This window comes from Sus scrofa, chromosome 13, assembly GCF_054392235.1.
Source record: "Sus scrofa isolate SSC_HxYL_T2T_F1_AM1 chromosome 13, Sscrofa_HxYL_maternal_Yorkshire_Landrace_v2.0, whole genome shotgun sequence".
Taxonomy (NCBI): domain Eukaryota; kingdom Metazoa; phylum Chordata; class Mammalia; order Artiodactyla; family Suidae; genus Sus; species Sus scrofa.
Genome location: NC_139395.1, coordinates 59,639,618 through 59,654,450, shown reverse-complemented (window position 1 = coordinate 59,654,450; position 14,833 = coordinate 59,639,618). Strand labels below are relative to the sequence as shown.

The 14,833-nt window shown below is 37.1% G+C and overlaps 1 long non-coding RNA gene across 3 annotated transcripts in view; it reads left to right on the top strand.

Annotated features, from left to right (window-relative positions):
• The window catches only part of LOC106505628 (uncharacterized), a 179,422-nt gene that overhangs the window by 10,439 nt on the left and 154,150 nt on the right, over positions 1–14,833 (top strand). The window contains exon 4 of one of the 3 annotated variants that reach the window (XR_001300230.3): positions 7,363–7,605. The exons of the other annotated variants lie outside the window; for them this stretch is intronic. This is a non-coding gene — a long non-coding RNA (uncharacterized LOC106505628). The remainder of the gene's footprint in view (positions 1–7,362; positions 7,606–14,833) is intronic. 3 annotated transcript variants of the gene reach the window in all.

Genomic DNA, 14,833 nt, shown 5'->3' with positions numbered 1-14,833 from the left:
GAAATGATCATTAGAAATAATAACTTCAAAAATGAACCATAAAGGAATGGCTATTATATCAATCCTAAGATGAGTTTTCATGTTTTAAAAGCAGTTGTGTGAATATTCATTTCAACTAGAACTCTTAAAACCTACCTTTCCATGGTCAAGCATTTGTGAGGAAAATCCATCATTCATTAATTTCCTTATTCATAGGCAAATCATATCTTCATATTATTAGGAAAACAATTTGTGCATATTTTGTAATTGGAGTAGATGTACACAAGATACTTAAATAAATAAATGAATTTCAGTTATTTATTTTTATTAAAGTTATTTGAAAAATCTTTTCACATGTATTTCATACAAATAAAATTACTTAGAAGTTGAAAGAAATTTCTAGGATTGAAAGAGTAAAGATATTTCCAAAAAATGTATATTTGGGATATGCACTTTCAGTGATAAACAATTCCACAATTCCCCTCTATATTAAAGTTCCCTAAACTTTCAAAATATTTCTATATTTTCCATGAATATTTTTATATAAACAGAAGTGATCACAGTCAAACACATGTCTTGTGTTTATCAAGAACGGATTGATTGATGTGATTGGCAGCCTACAACATGAAATAGGGATTTGCTTAGTTTCACCCAGCCCTCTTCTTTTGCTGCCTGGATGTTGTGTCATCATTGACTTTATAAAAAGAGGCACCTTCCTTTTTATATTAATTCTCTTGGAGACTCTTTCCCCTCATTTATGGCTTGGTGTGTAAAATCATGCATTAAATTCTGTGCTCATTTTATCTGTTTGTTTATTACATGAAGAATGATTATTCCACACGGTGAAATAATGAATATTCAAGTGACAGGAAATCTCAATTTGTGAAACCATTTCTGAACTGATTAACTATTTCAGAATACTTTTGCTGAAATGGATGACACTGAACAAATTGCCAGGTTTTGTTTTGTTTTGTTTCTCAAGATCTCTTTAACATTTATTTGATGCAGGGGGTGGGGAGGAGAGTTCCCTCAGGCCCCTTCAGCAAGCCTCAGGCATGACTGGATTGCTCTTTTAATAAAATGTTGTATGGTCATTTAAAATTGTCTTGATTCTGACATGTGGAATTTCCACTCCCATATAGTAATCAAAATGTCAAAATAGAGTAAAAGTTAACTCCTCTCGGATGCAGCAGTCAGGACCTCATGCAGGTAGGAAGCCTATACGTGCTGGAGGATACTGTGGTTTGCTTCTTCTTCCTTTTCGTGGCTTCTCCTCCCCCTTGTTAACAGCTTTCTGACAGAAGCAAACAGGGGTCATTGGTGCAGGAAAGCTGTTAGTTGACTAACATTGTTGTAAACTGGCTTTATTCTGTCAGCCTGAAAGATTTCCCTTTATAATGACACTCTCAATCCCTGGTGGGGAACCAGTCTCCTGGCCCCCTTTGAACTGAGGCATGTGCTCTGGCCTCAACTGGTAACCTACTCCTGCTGCAGCTGCTTAGGAGCCTGGCAGTCCCTTCAGGCCCATTAATATCCCAGGAAAGTGCACAACAGCTCCTTTAAATGTAGCTCAGAGATAGATAGTCCATGGGAAAAACTTATGAATCCTTTTCCTCAACAAACTTTGAGAGAACAGATCCCTCACAGTTTCTGCCACTGACTTTGACTTCACCATTTGCTAACCCAAGATATTTCTTTTCTTTTTTTTTTTTGATAGTTATTTCCCCAATACCGTTTTTTTTTTTTTCCTACTGGACAGCATGGTGACCCAGTTACACATACATGTGCACATTCTATTTTCGCACATTATCATGCTCCATCATAAGTGACTACACAGAGCTCCCAGTGCTACACAGCAGGATCTCATTGCTAATCCATTCCAAAGGCAATAGTTTGTATCTATTAACCCCAAGCTCCCCAACCACCCCATGTCCTCCCTTTCCCCCTTGGCAACCACAAGTCTATTCTGCAAGTCCATGATTTTCTTTCCTGTGGAAATGTTCATTTGTGCTGTATATTAGATTCCAGATATAAGTGATATCATATGGCATTTGTCTTTCTCTTTCTGGCTTCCTTCACTCACTATGAGAGTCTTTAGTTCCATCCATGGTGCTGCAAATGGCATTATTTTGTTCTTTTTATGGCTGAGTAGTATTCCTTGGTGTATATGTACCACATCTTCCTAATCCAATCGTCTGTCCATGGACATTTGGGTTGTTTCCATGTCTTGGCTATTGTGAATAGAGCTGCAATGAACATGCGGGTGCATATGTCTTTTTTAAGGAAAGTTTTGTCCAGATATATGCCCAAGAGTGGAATTGCTGGGTCATATGGTAGTTCTACGTATAGATTTCTAAGGTACCTCCATATTGTTCTCCATAGTGGTTGTACCAGCTTACAGTCCCACCAACAGTGCAGGAGGGTTTCCTTTTCTCCACACCCTCTCTGGCATTTGTTGTTTGTGGACTTATTAATGATAGCCAATCTGACTGGTGTGAGATGGTATCTCATGGTAGTTTTGATTTGCATTTCTCTAATAATCAGTGATATGGAGCATTTTTTCATGTGTCTGTTCAATGTCTCTTCAGGTCTTTTGCCCATTTTTCAGTTGGGTTGTTGGCTTTTTTGCCATTGAGTTGTGTAAGTTGTTTGTATATTCTAGACATTAAGCACTTATCAGTTGCATCATTTGAAACTATTTTCTCCCATTCTGTAAGTTGTCTTTTTGTTTTCTTTTTGGTTTCCTTTGCTGTGCAAAAGCTTTTCAGTTTGATTAGGTCCCATTGGTTTATTTTTGCTTTTATTTCTGTTACTTTGAGAAAACATTTGTATGGTTGATGTCAGAGAATGTTTTGCCTATGTTCTGTTCCAGGAGTTTGATGGTGTCTTACTTACATTTAAGTCTTTAAGCTATTTTGAGTTTATATTTGCGTGTGATGTGAGGGTGTGTTCCAGTTTCATTGATTTACATGCAACTGTCCAGTTTTCCCAGCCCCACTTGCTGAAACGACTGTCTTTTCCCCCTTTTAAATTCTTGCCTCCTTTGTCAAAGATTAATTGACCATAGGTGTCTGGGTTTCTTTCTGGGTTATCTATACTGTTCCATTGGTCTGTATGTCTGTTTTGATACCAGTACCACAGTGTCTTGATTACTGTGCTTTGTAATATTGCCTGAAGTCTGAGAGAGTTATGCCTCCTGCTTAGTTTTTGTTCCTTGGAATTGCTTTGGCAATTCTGGGTCTTTTGTGGTTCCATATAATTTTTTTTTGGATTGTATGTTCTAGTTCTATGAAAAATGTCATGGGTAATTTGATAGGGATTGCATTGAATCTTTAGATTGCTTTGGGTAGTATGGCCATTTTTACAATATTAATTTTTCCAACCCAGGAGCATGGAATGTCTTTCCATTTCTTTACATCTTCTTTAATTTCCTTGATTAATGTTTTCTAGTTCTCAGCATATAAGTCTTTCACCTCTGTGGTCAGGTGTATTCCCCGGTATTTGATTTTTGGGGGTGCAATTTTAAAAGGTACTGTATTTTTGTATTCCTTTTCTAATATTTCATTGTTCGTATACAGAAATGCAACTGATTTCTGAATGTTAATCTTATATCCTGCTACTTTGCTGAATTTTTTGATCAGTTCGAGTATTTTTTGAGTTGAGTACTTAGGGTTTTATGTATGTATGGTATCATGTCATTTGCATACAGTGACAATTTTACCTCTTCTGTTCCAATTTGGATACCTTTTATTTCTTTTGTTTGTCTCATTGCTCTGGCTAGGACTTCCAATACTATGTTGAAATGTATGCCAGTGAATTTGACAACCTAGAAGAAATAGAAAACTTTCTAGAGACCTAGAGCCTGTCAAAACTGAATCAAGAATAAATAGATCAACTGAACAGACCTATTACTAGAAATGAAATTGAATATGTAATAAAAACACTCCCTACAAATAAAAGTCCAGGACTAGATGGCTTCACAGATGAATTCTACCAAACATACAAAGAGAAACTTATACCCGTCCTCCTTAAACTTTTCCAAAATGTTGAAGAAGAAACACTCCCAAAGACATTCTAATACCCTAATACATCACTGTAATACCAAAACCGAGTAAAGATACCACCAAAAAAGAAAACCTGAGGCCAATATCTTTGATGAATATAGACATAAAAATTCTCAGCAAAATTTTAGCCAACCGAATCCAACAACATATAAATAAGATCATACACCACAACAAAGTGGCATTCATCCCAGTTTCATAAGGATGGTTCAACATATGCAAATAAATCAATACCATGCTAACAAAAGAAAAGTCAAAAACCACATGATCATCTCAATAGATGCAGGGAAAGCATTTGATAAACTCCAACATCCATTCATGGTAAAAACTCTTACTAAGGTGGGTTTAGAGGGAACATATCTTAACATAATCAAAGCCATTTGTGACAAACCCACAGCCAGCATAATACTCAATAGAGAAAAGTGAAAGTTTTCCCACTAAAATCTGGAACAACACAAGGATGCCCACTCTCACCATGGTCTGTAGATTTTCAATGAGCTCAGTGCACTTCTGTAGCATCATCCATTCTTAAAGCACCCCAGAGAGCCAAGGGCCACATCATGATTTCCAATGGGCCCTCAGAAGTTTTGCCTTCATGAGCGCTTTCTCTATAAAAACATTAAAACACTTGTGCTTCTCTTGGTGTAAGGATGAATAACATCCAATCTGGATTATTTTTCTTTTTTTTCCCACTGATTTTAAAAGAAATGCAACCATCTTCATGGTTCCTAGGCATCTTGCCTCTTGAGCAGAGTAGGAAAGCCAGTCTCCATATGTATAACCAGTATATGGAACAAGTGAGACTCCTGGAGGTGTTCTAACAACACAGCTTTATATTTGTTTTCTTCCTATTAACTTACTGGGTAACAGGCACTATGGTAATAAACACAACCGTGGTCTTTTCAACATTTGAATGTACTAAAAAAAAGTGATGTAAAGATAGTGAAAATAATAACAAAGCTAATGTTTTAAGGAGAAAAAAGAAATTACAAATGCTTGAATTCATTTATGTGATCAATTCTCTTTTCCAAGCTAAACCTCATCTGGGGGAACACGGGTGCATGTTTGGTCTGTAAAGGGCAGTTGCATTTCCCTTTCATATTGATAATGAGGGTAGCGAAGTCCTTGTCCACTTGGATGGGGGTCTGCCTGGTTTGACTCTCAGCAGCATCCATGAACTTTGGCCAGGTTTGCTAGGTTCTCTGATTCTAGGCCCAATTTCTTTATTTGTAACAAACGTTTAAAAGAGATGGTCTCTAATATGCCTGCTGCTCTTTAACTATTAAGGGAAGCAAGGTAAAAATGTATTTTTACATACTGATCAAACTCATTCAACCCATGAAATGTACATGGACTATGACTAAATATTATCTCTTTTTTCCTTTTTTTTGGGGGGGGGGGCACACCCACAGCATGTGCAGGTTCCCAGGCCGGAGCCTCAGCAACACCAGACCCGAGCCTCATCTGCAACCTACACCACAGCTCACAGCAACGCCAGATCCTTAACCTACTGAATGAGGCCAGGGATTGAATGTAACCTCATGGTTCCTAGATGGATTCGTTTCTGCTGTGCCACGATGGGGACTCCTAAATATTGTTTCTTAAAACAAATGAAATGTCTCATTCATTCAGCAATTGTTTATCAAATGTCTTAACCCAAACACAATACTAGGTATTGGGGTTACAAGAGTGAATACAACAGGCGTTGTCCCAGCAGTGCAAATGCGGTGTGAAAATAGTGATCAAAAGCACTGTCAGCTTCTCCACATGTTAGTGTATTGAACATCATGGAAGTTAAGATTTTTATTGCTGCCTGAAAAATAAAAGTAGTCCTTCCATTTTTTTTTTTTTTAAAGCAGAAAGCACACCTTTTGAAGTTAAAGAATGCCACTGGAAACCAAACTGCCACTATATCCTGAACACTTGAAAACACATTTAAATTATTTCTATGAATTTGAATGGCTCCTCTGTTTTCCTTCTAGGAAGAAATTTGTTCTTTCAACAAGCCAATGGTGTGTTTCGCACTCTTCTGAATTTTAAATATTTTTATATTTTGTGTTAGAGAGCAAGGGTTAACCTCAAAGGGTAGAACTGAGTTTCGTGTTGAATATCTAAGAACCACTTACAGCTAACATCACAGAAAAAAAGAATACTAGACCCTATTTAGTATTTAGTTCTGGAGACATAAGGAAAAAAATCACCCATACTCCTGCAATGTTGATAGGGGTTGTTTTGGCTGATAATAAAAGTACTTTTCATTTAGAGCACTTTTCTTCTTAAAGGCTAAAAGAATTTCATTGCATACTTGAGGAACATGTTTATCTCCATCTGGAATAGTTTTTTTCAAAAAGGTTAATAAGTCAAGAATGACTTTCTCGTGTACTACTATTTTGCTTAAATTCAAGCATTATCTTGATTGTGTGTCTTCCAACCTTTTTGTATTTCTTTCACAGATTACTAAGCTCTTTCGTCTTTTTATCTACTATCAGTAAATCCTTACTCATACTTTTCTCAATTTATGGCACTTATTGGCTTTTACCCTGAAACAACAAATCCTGGCTATAAATTATGAACAATGTAGAGTTTTATATGCACTAATCAGAAGAATAGCAGAGTCACAAGAGCCTGGCTTTGGAGACAGAAAGACCTAGGCCCAGGGCTTAGGTGACCTGTAAAAGCTGTGTGACTTTGGGGAAAATTACTAAGTATCTCTTTGTGTCAGCTGCCTTGTCTGTAAGATTGGGATGTATCAATAGAAAATACACCTTATGTGGCTATTTGAAGATGTGGCAGTTTGAGTCATGGTTCCCCAATTTTTTGACACTTCTTGCATCATGGAGTAGAGTCAGTGTCTCCTCCTACTTAATCTGGGCTTTATGGTTACTTCATGAATGGAATGCATGGTGTCAGGTTCTGGATGTTTAAGAAACTAGCTATCTTAAGATGGCACACATGATTCTATCTGCAAAACAGAAACAAACTCAGGCACATGGAGAACAGATCTGTGGTTGGGAATTTGGGGGTGGGGATGGACTAGGAGTTTAGGGTTGGTAATGCAACCTATTACATTTAGAATGGATAAGCAGTGAGATCCTACTATACAGTGCCAGGAGCTACTATATCCAATCTCTTGGGGTAGAACATGATGGAAGATAGTATGAGAAAAAGAATGTATATATAGATATACACATAGACATGACTGGGTCATTATGTGTACAGCAGAAATTGACACAACATTGTAAATCAACTATGCTCTAATAAAAAATATATATGCACAACCTAAAAAAAAGAAACCTACTATCGCTGGGGATGCTTTTTCTAGGAACTCATCCATCCAACCATGGTGAGAAGAAATCCTAGAAACCAGGGAGAGGCATGGGGTCTCCTTGCCTTTTTCCATGACTGAGTTCCCACCTGACAGCCAGCACCAACTTGCCAGCCATGCATTAACACATACTAGAAGCAGATTCTCCAACCCCAGTGAAGCTGCCCCAACTGATACAACATGGAACAGACATAAGCCTTTTCTATTGATTGCTGACTTAGCTCAAAGTTTGTGAACTAGGTAAGTGATTATTGTTGTTTTAACCCACTGTGTTTTAGAATGGTATTTTATGCAGCAATTTTAACTAGAACAAAGATTAAATGAGATACTATAGTAAAGTGCACATAAAGTTCTAGCACACAGTAATCACTTAAAAATATTTTCTGGAAAAATTTTCAAAATGCAATTAAACTTGGAATTCATTATTCCAGAGAATGTTAAGGCTGAAAGAAGTTAGACACATCTAGGTGAGAGAATACCAGGTGGTGGTCCAAATGGCTGACAGGTGTAGAGTGTTTGCCCAATAAATTTTTGCTGAATAAGGAATGCTTGACTAAAAATATATTACTGAAATAATTTGATAAAGTCATACTTACGTCGACTATACTTGTGGCATTCTGGTATTTCCTCGTCTATATTTTTAATATTGGTTGCAACTACTAAATTGGTTTAATGACCCAGTTTAAATGTTGATCTAAAGTATTTAGACATATAGCTTAAAAAATCTTGTACTCTCATATTTTAAAACAATGATAATAAACAGAATGTTACTATAAGTCATTAGGTTGGTTTTTAGCAGACAGGTTAAAATTTATTCATCAAAGTTAATTTAAAGTAGTTTATTAGGAAGGCAACATAATTCAAATGATGCTGTATTTTTTAAAACAGTCAAGTTTCTTTGAGGAATAGGCATTGTTTCTTTCAGAGCTTATAGAACAATCATGTTGTTTTGTAATTATACCACACCTTTTTCTTTCTTTTTATGGCCGCACCCATGGCATATGGGCCAGAGATTGAGTCCAAGCCACAGTTGCCATAGTTGTGGAAGCCACAACTGTGACCTACACTGCAGTTGTGCCAACACCAGATCCTTTAATCCACTGAGCTGGGCCAGGGGTTGAACCTGTACCTCTGCAGTGACCTGAGCCACTGTAGTTAGATTTTTTAACCCAATGCATCATGGCAGGAACTCCTATATGATGCTTTTCTTTTACTGTAAATTTTGCTATCTAAATTGAGTGACTACTGCATTTGTGTATACTAACAATGAAATATTAGAAAAGGAATACAAAAATACAATACCTCTTAAAATTGCACCCCCAAAAATCAAATACCAGGGAATACACCTGACCACAGAGGTGAAAGACTTATATGCTGAGAACTAGAAAACATTAATCAAGGAAATTAAAGAAGATGTAAAGAAATGGAAAGATATTCCATGCTCCTGGGTTGGAAAAATTAATATTGTAAGAATGGCCATACTACTCAAAGCAATCTAGAGATTCAATGCAATCCCTATCAAATTACCCATGACATTTTTCACAGAACTAGAAGAAACAATCCAAAAATTTATATGGAACCACAAAAGACCCAGAATTGCCACAGCAATCCTGAGAAACAAAAACCAAGCAGGAGGCATAACTATTCTAGACTTCAAGCAATATTACAAAGCCACAGTCATCAAAACAGTGTGGTACTGGTACCAAAACAGACATACAGACCAATGGAACAGTATAGATAACCCAGAAAGAAACTCAGACACCTATGGTCAATTAATCTTTGAAAAAGGAGGAAAGAGCATAAAATGAGAAAAAGAAAGTCTATTGAGCAATAATTGCTGGGAAACCTGGACAGCTGCATGCAAAGCAGTGAAATTAGAACACACCCTCACACCATGCACAAAAATAAACTCAAAATGGCTGAAAGACTTAAATGACAAGACACCATCAAACTCCTGGAAGAGAACATAGGCAAAACATTCTCTCACATCAAGTTCATGATGTGATGTGCAAAGGAAACCATAAAGAAAACAAAAAGACAACTTACAGAATGGGAGAAAATAGTTTCAAATATGCAACTGACAAGGGCTTAATGTCTAGAATATACAAACAACTTATACAACTCAACACCAAAAAAGCCAATCAATCAATAGAAAATGGGCAAAAGACCTGAAGAGATATTTCTCCAAGGAAGATATACAGATGGCCACCAAGCACATGAAAAAATGCTCCATATCACTGATTACTAGAGAAATGCAAATCAAAACTACCATGAGATACCACCTCACACCAGTCAGAATGGCCATCATTAATAAGTCCACAAATAATAAGTGCTGGAGGGGGTGTGGAGAAAAGGGAACCCTCCTGCACTGCTGGTGGGAATGTAAGCTGGTATAATCACTATGGAGAACAGTTTGGAGATACCTTAGAAATCTATACATAGAAGTACCATATGACCCCGCAATCCCACTCTTGGGCATCTATCCGGACAAAACTTTCCCGAAAAAGACACATGCACCCAACATGTTTATTGTAGCACTCTTCACAATAGCCAAGGCATGGAAACAACCCAAATGTCCATCGAGAGATGAATGGATTAGGAAGATGTGGTATATATACACAATGGAATAGTACTCAGCCATAAAAAAGAACAACTTAATGCCATTTGCAGCAACATGGATAGAACTAGAGACTCTCATACTGAGTGAAATAAGTCAGAAAGACAAAGACAAATACCATATGATATCACTTATAAGTGGAATCTAATATACAGCACAAATGAACGTTTCCACAGAAAACAAAATCATAGACTTGGAGAATAGACTTGTGGCTGCCCGGGGAGAGAGGGAGGGAGTGGGAGGGATTGGGAGTTTGGGATTAACGGATGCAGACTATTGCTCTTGGAATGGATTTACAATGAGATCCTGTTGTGTAGCACTGAGAACTATGTCTAGATACTTACATCGCAGCACAACAATGGGAGGAAAAACTATGTATACATGTATGTGTAGCTTAGTCCCCATGCGGGACAGTGGGAAAAAAAAGAAAATACTTAAAAATAAATAAATAAATAAATAGAGTGACTGCTTTATTCACCATACTTCACTCTAAATGGCTTTTGACCACTATTAAAATTTAAATTAAAATTGATCCTTAAAGGATGATGATTTGGCATCTGCTAGGACAGTCAGAACATCATGCCATAAACTTGAGAGCAATTCCAAAAAGAAAAAAATGGCTTAATGAATGTTTGCTGTGGCTTTGAATAACTACAGGATGTCTTTAAAGGATCCATTCTTTATCGGCATATATAAATTTTGATGATATGCTCAGTGTTTGTTACCTGCATATTTTACCATATGCTAGAATGTATGAAAATGTATGACTTTGTCCAATTTTTCAAATCATACATCTTTATTCTGGTTGTTGACATATTTTTAGGAAAGTTTTCTATCGCTTTATGGTTAGAAAAGTTGCATATCCACTTTTTCAGAAATGATAGAGGGAAGTTTTCCTTTAAGGCACCATACTACACCCCCTTCTCACTGAAAAAGGAAACCAAATGAATTCTCTTTGGCAGCTTTATCAAAAGATATTTAGGACACATATTTTCAGCCTTTATTCTGAAATTATTGAAATAAATGCTACACATAAATGGTATTCTAATTAAATGTAATGGATCACAAAACAGGGCATAAGGAAAATGATTTTATTACATATGATAAATATGTATTGTAAAATAATATAAGCTTTTGGTTTAAAAGAAATCTCTATAAAGTGGTTTCAGATGACGAGTTACACTCTCTAGAGGGAGTCACAGTTAATCATTTCTTCCATATCCTGGCAACATTTAGAACATACAGCATTTTTATTCAAATGAAATGCACACTACTCAAATTATTTCTCTCGCCTTTTTTAATTTAAAATTTATCTTGCAAATCTTTCACATCGGAGCATATATCTTTGCCTCATTATTTATGATAGATACACATTACTTCATGGTATGTGGAGTGAGACTCTCTCATCCCACTAACTCAGGCAAGGAAGACATTCAATTATCTTTATTTTTCCTTAATTCGTCTTAGTTTTATCTTAGGATTCTATTCCCTCTGGTGGTCAGAACTTAATCTCTGCCAATTCCAGGCCTGGCATTTAGCTGAGTTCCTTGAGGCTTATGTAGAACAGAGGTCATGCCTGCAGGATCTTGTTCTTGGTTGTTGTCTTTCCATGCTGACAGATGCCAGGATATATTTGTCCCATCCAGTCCTCCCTTCCTGATCCACGTAGCTCTCCAGTGACCATCCCCGGCTCCTACTCTAGTCCCATTAGATCCTCAGTTCTCCTTTGTGTGTCATGTCCCTTTCAGACACAAGGGATTACTGTGCCATGCTGTGATGTGGTGGAAATCTTGCCAGCTTTCTCAGACCTATCTTTTAGTCACACCACATAGCCATTCCTTTCCTACCCTTTTAACAATATGTCAGGATACTCAAAATTGGGAGGAAAGAGGTGAGGGTATGGTCATTTCTAGGCATCTTAGGAGCACATTCTATTTTCTCACAGACTCAGCAAAATAACCTGTAGCTTGTGTTACTTCCCACCTCTGGATTCAGCCTCCAATGGAGGCCCCTTTCCAGGGTATGTGTATGCATGTATATACTCCCCTCTGACTCCCTCACTTCTCCCAAGCTAGGAAGTTTTTATTTACCAGGGCACGTAGGTAAGTTTCCTTATTCTCTGCACAAACTTCTAAATATCAGGGTCTAGGCTTTTGAAACTCCAAAGCCAAATATTTTCTACTTATTCAATATTTGCATTCTCCTCTGCCCTTTGCCCCCTGAAGGAAGGCATGTGGTACACCAGACAGAAATGGAATTCAAGCAAATAGCCCTCCCCAAACAGCTGAAATTACCAACTGTTATATATGTGTATATATCCTGTTTATGACTCTTTATAGGTAGTGATTTATGTTGTTTCCGTATGTTGTCACTGTTACCAGCTACAATAAACATCTTTGCCCAGATAGCTTGAAAATTTATATGCAAATATTAACAGTAAAAATCCTTGCACTGAATTCCTGGAAAAAAAGGTCAAGGGCAAGTATATTGTAAATATTAATGGACATCACCACGTCTCCCCTCCAGAACGTTACAAGACCACAATCTTGTATAGAAATACCTGTTTCTCCATAGCGTCATCCACTAGATTTTTATCACATATTTAGTTTCCAAAGTAATAGCTGAAAGTTTTGTCTCTTGATTTTCTGATTCCCCATGTCTTTAATTAAAAGAGAGATTAAGCATATTCTTACAGATGATTCAGCTTTTTATACTTCATCTTCCCTCAATTGCTTATTAACATGAAAAGATGGCTTTAACTAACCCTAAAGTTATATAAATGGAGTTTTTCTCAAAAGTTACATATTGATTGATTTTTTTGTTTTGGGAGGAAGATTGTATAAAATTTTAAGGCAACTGCTTTCCAGTCTTTACTGCATTTGACAACAACCGAATAAGTGTTAAATAGGATTAGGAACAATAAAATAAAACTGAAGGTGAGAAACTGAGTCACCTGCTCAGAGGTAATTATTATGCTTCAACAATGTTATAATATCTCCACTCTGCAAACACAGAGCTAGGACTCATCGAAATGGCATTTGGTCCAGTGGTCACATGATAGCAGTAATTACACGAAGATTCCAATAACTAATTAGCACAGTGGGTTTGGGTCTCAATTCAAGTGTTTCAGATCATCCATTTCAAATGTCTCACGTTGTCACTGCCTCAAAGAGTTTCCATTATAGTAAATTTTTCTCTCAGTGAGAATTATACAGAAAAGCTAAATAAAAGAAGATACATAAGAACTTTAGGAGAAATGAACAAGGACTGATTGCCAACTGCATAATTATTTTTTCAACATCTTAATCATGTAACATCTACAATATCTGGCTTCTTCCTCTTCAGATCTTCTCCTTGTCCATTTCTTCTGTTTTCTGTTTCATACTTACCCATATCTTACCCAAGTTAGCATCCTGTCTTCCAGCTAGAAAGCACCTGACAGTCTGAGCAACTCCTTACAACAACCACACTTCCCTTTATCCTGATAATAATTGCTGTCATGTCCTGAAATATACTATGTGCCAGCAACACTGCTAGGAAATTATTATTACCCCCACTTTACAAATACAGCTTGATACTCTGAGACGTTGGAAAACTTGCCCAAAGTCAACATCCAAGTAAGGGGCAGAATCAGCATTAGCAGGTTCAGAGTTCTGATATATTCTGCAAGGGAAAAGCAAGGAAATTTTAAATATGAGCTGTGGCATTTCTTGGAATAGACTTTGGTGGAACTGCTACTTAATAGCTGGCCATGCCAAGGCTCCTCTGTATATTACTTTGCCTCTGGGCAGTTAGCTCTCCCTTCACTGCTCTACCTAGTTCTGTTTAATCCCATTTAAAGATTATAAGGATGGATAGAGCAGCCTGAGCTATATGACCCTTAGACAGTTTTTCAAACACAGGGAAAGATGCCTTATAAGGAATAGACTAGGTGCTTGAGTCCTCACCTCATTTTGGGCCACATTTTCCTCATAGACCTGGCTTGAGATAGACTCCTTCCTCTTCTGCCTTCTCCTTTTTGTCAGCTCCACCCCCGGTCTGGTGACCTTCCATTTAACCATTTTAGGCTGATTCATCATGGAAAAAGCTTGGGAAAATGGCTTTTCTTTAATAGGGTGAAAGGGAAGCAATGGGATTTGGAAAGAAAGGTTGGAAGGAGAATTAACCCTGTGAAAGGGGCCCAGAAATAGTCCAAGTGCTGGACTTAGACCTGGATGATGGATCCCTTTGAAACTATCTCAGGAAGACAAGAATTTCAGGAAAGTATTGCTCTCAAGGTAAATGTAAACCAAACGACCTTTTGGGGTATCACCTTGGCCTGATTGTCACGCTCCACAGCCAGTGGCTTTAGCCACCAAATTTCCATGTTTCAGAATTCAGCCCCATGCAAGCCTGATGTTTGGGTTCCTCCTTATCCTTATCAGAAGTAAATACAAAATTTCATATTCAGGGATTTTAAAAACAGGAATTCTAGCTCTCATGCTACGTGAAGACTTTACAGTTAAGTGACCAGTTTTATTTAATTTCCTCATTTTGCAAAACCTAAGGTTCATAAAGGGAAAACAGGTTGTCCAGGACCACAGAGAAGAAGGAACATCGCTGCTCATGCTATAATTTGAGACTAGTATTTAGAAGATAGTTCCACTTCCACATCCAGGATTCATATTAATACATAAATGTTGCAAAAAATTCAAGTGTCCCTGGGAAGTATTTTTCCCCTTGTCATAGCAATCATTTATTGAACATCATACAATGCCAATTACAATTTTAATCTCTTTGTCTACACTCTCACATGGCCTTTACAGTTAACACTGGGCAGGAGGAAATTGCATACATTTCCATTTTATAGAT